Source organism: Zophobas morio, unplaced genomic scaffold (assembly GCF_036711695.1).
Source record: "Zophobas morio isolate AGI-343-1 ecotype UQ-CSIRO unplaced genomic scaffold, CSIRO_AGI_Zmor_V1 ptg000478l, whole genome shotgun sequence".
Taxonomy (NCBI): Eukaryota; Metazoa; Arthropoda; class Insecta; order Coleoptera; family Tenebrionidae; genus Zophobas; species Zophobas morio.
This window is the reverse complement of record NW_026972581.1, coordinates 34,800-44,397: the sequence shown is the minus strand read 5'-3', so window position 1 is coordinate 44,397 and position 9,598 is coordinate 34,800. Positions and strand designations below refer to the sequence as shown.

General features: G+C 33.3%; 1 long non-coding RNA gene across 2 annotated transcripts; it reads right to left on the bottom strand.

The window, feature by feature from the left end:
- Nucleotides 1-6,620: 6,620 nt before the first annotated feature.
- LOC135121038 (uncharacterized) lies at nt 6,621-9,340 on the bottom strand. 2 transcript variants are annotated; one of them, XR_010278831.1, is made up of 9 exons: nt 9,141-9,340; nt 8,956-9,084; nt 8,650-8,739; nt 8,410-8,464; nt 8,198-8,326; nt 8,060-8,137; nt 7,927-8,009; nt 7,174-7,253; nt 6,621-7,096 (listed from the first exon to the last, which is right to left on the bottom strand). It is a non-coding gene; the product is annotated as an uncharacterized LOC135121038 (long non-coding RNA). The 2 variants fall into 2 exon arrangements; XR_010278830.1 differs by having other exon boundaries at nt 6,621-7,253.
- Nucleotides 9,341-9,598: the final 258 nt, after the last annotated feature.

Sequence of the window (9,598 nt, the reverse complement as noted above, 5' to 3'; positions counted from 1 at the left end):
CGAAGAGCAACCTTAACTTGAGTGCAACTGCAGAAGGTAGGCCCTTTATCATTCGATAGTTTAACAAATTAGCCACTCGATAGGTCAGATTCTTTGGTGGGAGCGCTTTGTAGAGTGATTTATCTTGGCTTTGGCTATTAGGTCTAATCTTTTGATCCTTAGCCTAGTTATGTACACACTTTGACGGAGCGAGGTTTGCTTTTTGGCCCTAGACTGCCATCGTAAAGTGGTCAAAAAAATTGGGTCCTATATATTCAAATTCGGATCCAGCCTTTGGATTATTTCTGTAAGCTTGCCGCGGTTTCGATCTAGGAAGTTGAACAGTTGCCATCCGGAGGTGGAATGCAACGCGAATGCAAAAACATGTGTCTCCGGCCATGTAACCCTCTACCCTGCAAAAGGGTTAACTTTGATGTTTCAGGAAGCTCTCTCTCAGATTAAATCTAATTTAACATGGTTAGTATCCGACTTGATACTTGAACTCCTTTGTTGACAAAGCTGGCTAATTAACCATAAAACCTGATGCAGTGTGACTATGGTAACTTCCTGAGTTCGGCTCTGTTTTAAAAAAATTTAAAACATCGAAACAATTTTGAACGATAGTGTATGGAAGCGTTTTGAGTTAGTAGAGGGGTTGTGGATTATATGGTATAACTTTAATGGAATATCTACCAATACTATTACGGACCTTTTTCGTGAATACTTACTAGCCATATGGGATTCCTTTTTACCTCAAGGAGTTTTACTTTTTTTTCCGATTAGCTGCAGGTTTAGTTATTTTTAAAGTTAAAAATATGGCGTGAGCTTGTTAATTAGTCAATAGTGAGATCAACTTTCCTTTTTGACTTCACTTTTTACTACTTTTTTTTTTGTTAATCGCAGTTTCCTTATTTTTAAGATTGCGGGTCTTCCAGTCCAGAGTAAATGATGGCAAATAAATGGTTACATAATCAAAAAGCTCGTAACCCTTTAAAATAACAAAATAAAATAGTGACTTCTCGAAAGATGGGCTGACTTATATTTACCTCCCCCCCCTTCCCCACGTCTTTGAGGTACTGTACCTGCTATTAAATATTCTGTGGTGAGTGCAGAACAGATGAAGTGTAGAATTATAAACACTTTTACCCTAAACTGTGAGTTAATTGGGTTTTTATATATGCAAGTATGCTGTGCAAAAAGTAAGTCTTAATCAAACTTTACTGCTTTTTATTCGGTTATTAGTACCAAGCTGTAGATTCTAAGCCGACATAAGGTGATCAGTTCAGCGAAATTAGTTGTTATAATTATTAACACATACTTTACTATAAGTAAAATAGTTGGATGATTTTTTAGTAAAAGGCCGTTTAGATTATTATCCAACTATTTTGGAACAAATTAGCGGACACCAAAAGTGGAAATACTTTGAAATAGCTTAACTTCTTTTGCGTGCAATTGTGCGCTGGTACTCTTTCCCTTTGTGCAAGAACTAAAGGGATCCGGTAACTCTGGTTCAATAAAATTTGTTTTTGAGAGTGGAAACTGTTGCTTTAATAGCATTTTATTTAAAATGATTTGGCAATGAAAAATATTATCTAAGCTTTGCTCTCGGAAGAGTGTTTTTATTTCGTGTCCTCACGCCATTTTCCGCATGATGCATATGGAGAACTCGTTGGTATTAAATTAGCAATTAAACAAAAAGAGCTGTCAACAATCTCTACTATATTTAAACTTCTGGTTTTTTTATATTTGTCATTCTCTATCAGTTATACAAAAGTCTAACTTATACAGGTAACTTATTATTTCAGTAGTAAAGGGGCCATGTTCGTAAAGAGCAGCCAAGGCTAGCAAATTTGTGATTTATTCCCTTTTCACTCTTCTTCAAGTATCTTTTAAAACCTGAAAGAAAGAAATTGCAGCTGAAATTTTTTATAAGGGAAAATATATTTATGAAATCGACTAGCAGACCAGTGCAGGCGCACTATAGGGAGGTCTTTAAAACAAATAAAGTTATCTAATTCCGGGCTGTAAGTTAGCTTTTATGGTCTACTATAAGATTAGTCAATTTTGATTAATCCAAACCGCCACCGCTACCAGTTGGATTTAAATCGTGAGCAAGTGTTTAAATTCTAGTTCCATAAAGTAAGCCGCGACATGCGGTGTCACGTAAATAATTTGTGATAGGATGTTATTGTTCACGTTCCTCGTCAACTCAACCCAATTAGGGAGCTCTGTCAACATGATACTTTTTCTACTTTTATTAATGATTTCACCCATCAATCGTGTAGTATTTCCGCTAACGTTTTGGTAGTTGGAATACTCTAAATCTATTTGGCGTAAAGTTTTGGTACCTCTTCTGTTATAAGCAGTGTGAATTAAAGGTTGATTGTCTACTTTCATTGCTAATGGGTAATAAATTTAAAACACAAGTTCATTTAAATCAGTTTTTATTCTTTTAACATATTTAACAGTGGCGCCTTTGGCGACAGCTTTAGCATTCAGTCAATGGGTTTATTAACCTGAGTTTATTCCCTTATATTGCGTTAAGGCGGAAATTGGTGCTCGATTTAAATATTCTAATATCAATTTTGCTGCCTTCCAATGCTTCACACAGTAGGCATTCACGTGCATTTGACGGTATTTTGAGTATTCGGTCTTGTACAGCACGCTAAGAGCTTTAGGGATCTTGCTAGTTCCTTTTAATGGCAGTCAAAGGTAATGTTCTACTGTAGGTCAAGTCCCTCGTTTAGTGGTATTTATTGGTTTGCAATCTTCCATCTCGCAGTTAAAAAAAATGTGACTATAATCCCTTTAGTTCATTTTGAAGACCAGTGGAGGATACTTAATTTATTACAATAAAGAAGCTTGTGGAAACTTTTTTCAAAAAAAAAATATAAGTTGTCTCTACGGTATCGAGCCCTCTGGATATTAGAATAAACCTTTAAATCGTCAACCTAGCTAAGTTTAACCGCTTAAAAATTTTCGCCTAAATTTACATATACTCAGGGTTTTGATTCCTTTGCGATGATCATATCTCTTTAACTTTGTACACAATATATTTAATCCAAAGTAATCCTGCTTGGTTTGTGCCCAAATGACCTTTTATAATTGCAAACAGTATTTACCGCTATTGGGCCCTATTAAATTGGGTCCAATAGGAAAGAAACAAATATGTTATAGTTCATATCTTTGTGAACGTATCCGTTTCTCACATCAGTCTGTATAGGTTCCAGGTTGCTATTATAAGAGTAGATTTTAGTTAGTCTTACGGTTTCTTTTGACACCACGGGAGAAGTCAATTTACTAAATCCTTTCTTTATAGCTGTGTAAATCTTATTACACATAGCCTAGACTTAAGTCTAACGCCATCCTTTATTGTGTATTTACAAGTAGTTCGTTTTAACTTCTAACCTAAAGGCGTTTTTAAAATTTTCCATGTACTGGAGGTTTTTAAGGACTAGGGGCCCCACTTTCATTGTCTTTACTGGGCTGAAAGGAACAGAAAATGTCAGTGTATTATATAATTTAATTCCCTTATTCCACCATATTTGTTAAATTCTATTCCCACTCCTTCCTTTAAGTCAACTTACATAGGGAGATGCCCCGTTTTTAAATTTTAACTTACCCTAATAGCTTCAGGAAACCAACTAATTTCTTTTTTTTCGTGGGTTGAAAAAAAACAATGGAGCACTTCAACCCCGCTCCTACTTATATATTTACTTATATTTTAGTACAGCAATACTGTCCTTATATAAGACCGCAAATTGAGTAACTAAGCTGTTATAACCTTTTAATTTGGGGTCTGTATGCCATGACATTTCTTGTAGCCATTTTGAGGTCTAAAATTGAAAAGTTCTGTTAACGGGTGAGTCGAGGACTTTGATGAAACGTTAGTTGAGCTTGGGCTTTTATATTCATAATTTCCTAGACTTGAGAGCTCTATAAAAAGATATGTCATGAATACTTATGCATCCGCCACAGGTGTCTATAGTGGGCCCCAAAAAAAACCTTCTTTTGAGTGCAGGGTCATATCATTTTGTTTACATGTAGTAAACCTGTAAACCGAAAGTTATTACTTACCAATTTCCGGTTTTATTCTATAAAATTTTTCCAACTTTCGAGGAAACGTTAACAAAAATGCCACAGGCGACATGCTCTCTGGATAGCTTTGTAGCGTTCAGCAGGGAAATTATGAGAGGTACATTGGGATCGGTAAGTATATGCGCTCGTAACATTTATATTTAAACTGTGCACTATTAAACTCAGCTCCGTTATTCAAATGTTTACATTTAATTTTGTAACCGTAACCAAATGTTATGTCATTAAAACAGAGAAATACATGTGTAGTTTACCTTCAAAGTAATTTTGAACAAGCGAACCTTGTACTTTTGCAAACAACTGTCAACCCATAAACTGACCTTTCTACTAATTATGGCCGAGGTTCATGAAGGTTTAAATCCAGGGGTGATCCTGGACATATTGAATCGTAAGTAAAATTGTTTTTTATTTAACTTCATTTGACACTCACATCACAGCGTAATTTTCTATGATAACACCCAGGTTGTAATTTTTAGGAAGTTCTAACTTGTCGACGTTTATATGGCTCAAGGTCGCGCGCATAATTCTCATTCAGTCAATAAAAACCGTTGCCATTTCTGTTATCCATCACAATAAAATTCCTTCCTTCCTTTGGGAGGTAGACCTTCCGTTTCAAGTGCTTGTTCCCTCAGAGCCAAAAACATAATTATTATTTTTTTTTTCATAACTCAAGCCAACACTGGCTAAATTCCCGGAACTTATGCTACATGTAGTACTTTCCCATCTAAGCGATGAGGGCGCCCTGGCTTTTAGTAACCTATTAAGCCCTGATCTACTTTTAAATAACTTTTTATTGTTAAAAACGGACAACTAACGCCAGATTCAAGGTCTATACTATCGATAGACTTGGAAAATTCAGGCTTGGTGTACACGCCCTTTTCTTGGTAATGACCTAATGCGATATCACATTTTTAATTATTTTCAGAGTCCTATTTTTGCTTTTTTAAACCTTCTTGAAGGTAAAGTCATTTCTCTTACGTTAGCTGCAAAAATTTTCATTATTGTATCCTAAACATTGATCTCTACAAATAATAAAGTTTGCAGCAGTGCTTACATGAATCAGTCCACGTACTTGACTTTATAAAGAGATGGAAACTTTCTGACTAAAGTCGGCCTTACTCAATTTAAGTTCTATTTCAGCTGTATTTTCTTGGCATTGTTTCATCGTCATCTCCCAAGAGATGGTAGCTTTCCATTGCCTCAGTTAGACTTAGCCTATCAGTAAGAGTTTTATTTAATACGACATTCTGATTGAAACTGGTTTATTCTTAAAAAATCTTAAGTCTTCACCCCTTGTCACCTTTTATAATGTTAACTAATTCTTCTTCTAATTCAAGAAGCATTACTGCTTCTATCACAGTAAACTTGTGATACAAAGCACTCCGCAGTGCATGCGGGTTCAGCATGGGTCTGATTAAATGATTTTCTCAACCTCCCAGACTATATTTATCAATTTGGGGTCAATAATTAAGGTAATAACCTGTCATGGGCACGCAAGTTTTCTTTCGTCATTGCACTTTATATCAGTGATGGCCTCAATATCGTTAATGCTCATTAAGCTTCAATATGAAGACCCCCCGGTCGGGCCATTCAACCTCAAAGTTCAAAGGTTTAATGTTTAAAGTAGAAAAGATTCTTTTAATTGATTGCTATAGCATTATTTATAACTCTAACCAAGGAGCGGTATGTAAAACAGGTATTCCTTTATTAAAAGATATAAACTTTTGAATAGGCGCTGACTGTACAGACCTAAATGTTGTTGGTTTAGTTTACATGGTAAGTAGGGGAATTGCTCCCATCTTAAAAAGTCGTTTGCATAAAACTTTTTCATCAGGGTTTAAATTACACCAGGTGTTAAAGGGGAAGACAATGATAACACTGACAACGACTGTTTTCATGCTTTCTAACAGACTATCTGAGTCTTCGTCTATATCATAATTGGTGCTGTTACTAGTAACATAGAATTTTTAGAGCCGTTACTAGTAATTTATCTATTATGGAATTTACTGTATTCGTTACTATTTGTACGAGTATTATCACTAATTTGTTTACTACTACTGCTATTATTGTTAGTAGACTATCAAGATTATTGTTGTTATTGCTGTTATTATTAATATTAAGATCATCGTTGTTGTAGTTACTTATGGTGTCTTTTTTTAGTTTAGCACTACCTGAGGTAGGAACAAAATAATAAGGGATTTTAGAACAATTCTATTTAATTTCTCAGCTTTTTCACCGTATTTATATACCCTTACCAAAGATCCAAACATCATTTCCATGCTTGTAAAATTAATTTATTTTTTACCAGATTAATTTTAATAATTTTTACCTTGTTTAATTTATATCAATATAAAAAATAATGGATTAAGTTATTGCTTTTGTGTATTTAAATTTTTTTTTTCCGCTCCTGTTTTTTTGTAATTTAAATTACTGTTTACTTATTGGTTTATTTATGGACTACCTTCTCTGCGAGAGTTTTAATTGAGGTTTCTCTGTTTCAATTTGTTTTATTTTTGTAATTTTTATATTTTCGGTTGCCTTTCGCTTATATTCATTAGAGTCTATTGCATTTTATGATCGTCTTTTGTTATACTAGTTTATGGGTAATTTTATTGTCTATTTTTCGCTGTAGGGTAGTAGTTGTGGTTTTGTTAACTATTTGATGTACTATTATTTGAGTTAAAAATATATTGTAGTCTTGTGTTTTGTTGTTAATTGTTTCCTGTTAGGTATTTCATGCGATTTGTTAGACTTCTTTTCGGCAGAAGTAAAGAGTAGCGTTATTATATGTTAAAAAAAGATTGCCGTGAGGTCCCTTTCGACTTTAAATTGCAATTTTTGAAAGGATAATTTTTGAGATCCTTTGGTTACAACTTTTCAACTGCTAGCTCTTATAGGAGTCCCCAATGATAACCAGTTATATGCATGTCTTTCATAAATTGACTTCCAAGTGAGAGAGAGTCCATGGGGTCCAAGTGTTAAACAAACTGGCAGCTTGTTAGAAGTGAACTTTTTAGCTCTTCTGTAGTTAACCAAGTTTGAAGATTTCAAATGTTTAATAAATAAAAAGTTATAGTAAAGACTATTTAGCAAAACTACAGGTGCACAGGCCGCATCTATAAAAACCTTCTTGATTCGCGCAACACAGAATAGACGATAATACGTATTAAAAGCGAACACTAGTTTAATTGTTAGAGTTAAAAAAGCCGAAATAAAATCGGGCACCAATGAGATAATGGGGGTAGATATTATCACATGTTTAAACAATACGCATAAAGCCCAAACAGGCATTGTTTTCTTTATTATAATTAAAAATTTTTTAAAAAAAAAGTTTATACCACCATAAGATATTATACTTAAATACAACGCATTTTGTTGTAAGTTGTTGAACTCGCTAGATCTGAGTTAAAGATAACACGATAACAAAAATAAAATACAAAACGATAACATGTCTAATAGAAAATGGTCTCTAACTTAATAACTAATAAAAAGGTTAGAAAAAAGAAGTAATAGGAGTAATAGGAGACAATTACGTGTTGTTAAAATTCTTTCCCGAAGGCTAGAATTGCAATTTTATCAGACAACTTCGCGTTTGCAAAGTTATTTATAAAAGAAAAATAACTTGGATAAAATAAAAATGTTTGTATAAAATTTAAAAAAAATAAAGTGCTGTGAACTCTTGCAAAATTATAATGAATTGGAGTGGGTTGGCATAAGAGGGGAATATGAGCCCCGTTTAGAGAACCAGGTTAGCGTTTTATATTTGTATAACATAATAAAGTAATATAAAACGATAGGATTAAAAAATAAGAAAATGCAAAACAACTATTAGTAACATAAAATAATTCAAACATTTTTTTCAAGAGATAAGAGATTAGGGATCCATTTTCTGCACTCTCCGGGGTAAGATCAATTTTATCTAAAAATTAGTTTAGCTATAGAAAAATTAACTTCACTGTTGTTTTAAGGCTACAACAGTCATTACCAACGAAGTGAAGGTTCTTATTTCCGACCTACAAAATTTTAATAAGCGTCCCTTTCAGCGCAAAGCTTTTTAGTTTAACTAAGGTTAAACGTTCCTTAAACTATAAACGTAGCAAGTGATAAAGGCTGTAAACCCTACCAAGCTCAAATAATGGCGGAGTAGTATTAATAGTAAAGCGCTAATAAATATATCGGCTATGATATTTGGCTTGTGTTTAAAGGTCTTTGTGCGTAACCCATTCAGAAATATACAAGCGGAAATGGGATGCTATTATAAAAAAGAAATAAATAGGTCTGGCATTTCCTTTATTAACTATAAAAATGCGTAAAAATATAGTGACGCCTGTAAACCTTAAAAAATTTATTAAACTTTACTTCGCACTCAATCAGGGGCCCCATTCTGCAACTAAAAAAAGTTATTTAAAATATTACTGAGAGCCTAAAACAATTGATTTTCAATATAATTAATTTTAACTTAAAGGATCAAAAAAAAATATCGTCAGAAAGTGCGTGACTTTCGGTTGATTGACAGATTATAAATTACTATCATTTCCGTTCAAGTTATACGAAAGTAAAAAGAATAGAAATTACAATCGCCACGCAAAAATTAGCACATTTTCTAAACACGTATTCCAACTTCAAAGTTTTGCAGCGTTCAAGGAATTTAACGCCGGTGGTTAACTATATTTTAGTACATATTAATAATTTTTAAGTATTTAAAATAATAAAGCTTCAAGTAATATCAGAAGTTATATATTAAGCTTCAGAGTAACTATGACAATAATAGTCTCACTCAAGTAGACCTTGTCAAATAAGAAATAATACATCACAAGCATACATAAAAAAAAAGTTTTTTTAATCAGATTATTACCAGACTAAAATTATTACACACTATACCAGAAAAGGCAACGAAAAGCTGACGGGAAGCAAAGGCTTTCACGAAGCACAGGCGTGAACTAGTTTACAAAAAATGTGTAAACTGCTCCTTTCTTCACACGAGGGATTATTTTGGCTAGGGCTCAGTACCTAGATAAATAATTTTTGCCCTTGAGGGGTGTTGAGAAATCTAAAAATATTTAAACCAAAATTATGTGCCTTCGCAATTATTCTCAAACTTTTATCTTCTTTTGTTGCTCTGTATGCTCTAGTGAAATCTATTTAATTAGGAAAATAATTAATATACTCAGAAAAGATTGTCTTTAAATCCAAGATTGGGAGTTTTATTTTGCCAAAAAAATTTAATTTGATGTTCTGTTCATCTTCATACTTGGTATAAATTAAACCTGTTTTTAAAAATTTAAAAAAAAAAAGGTTTTATAAAAACTAGGTAGCGCTTCACACACTCACCATGAGGATTAAACAACAAGAAGGCCAGTCCTGACCCTTGATAAAGGTTTCATATACATTTAAAAAAAACATAAAATTAGATGCACGTGCTTTTGTTGGATAGCAATGTTTTGTAATTCGCTACCCATACTAATCTAACTAAACATAGAGAAAAATGAAGAAAAAGGTGCTCCGATGTCGCCAACCTGTCCAG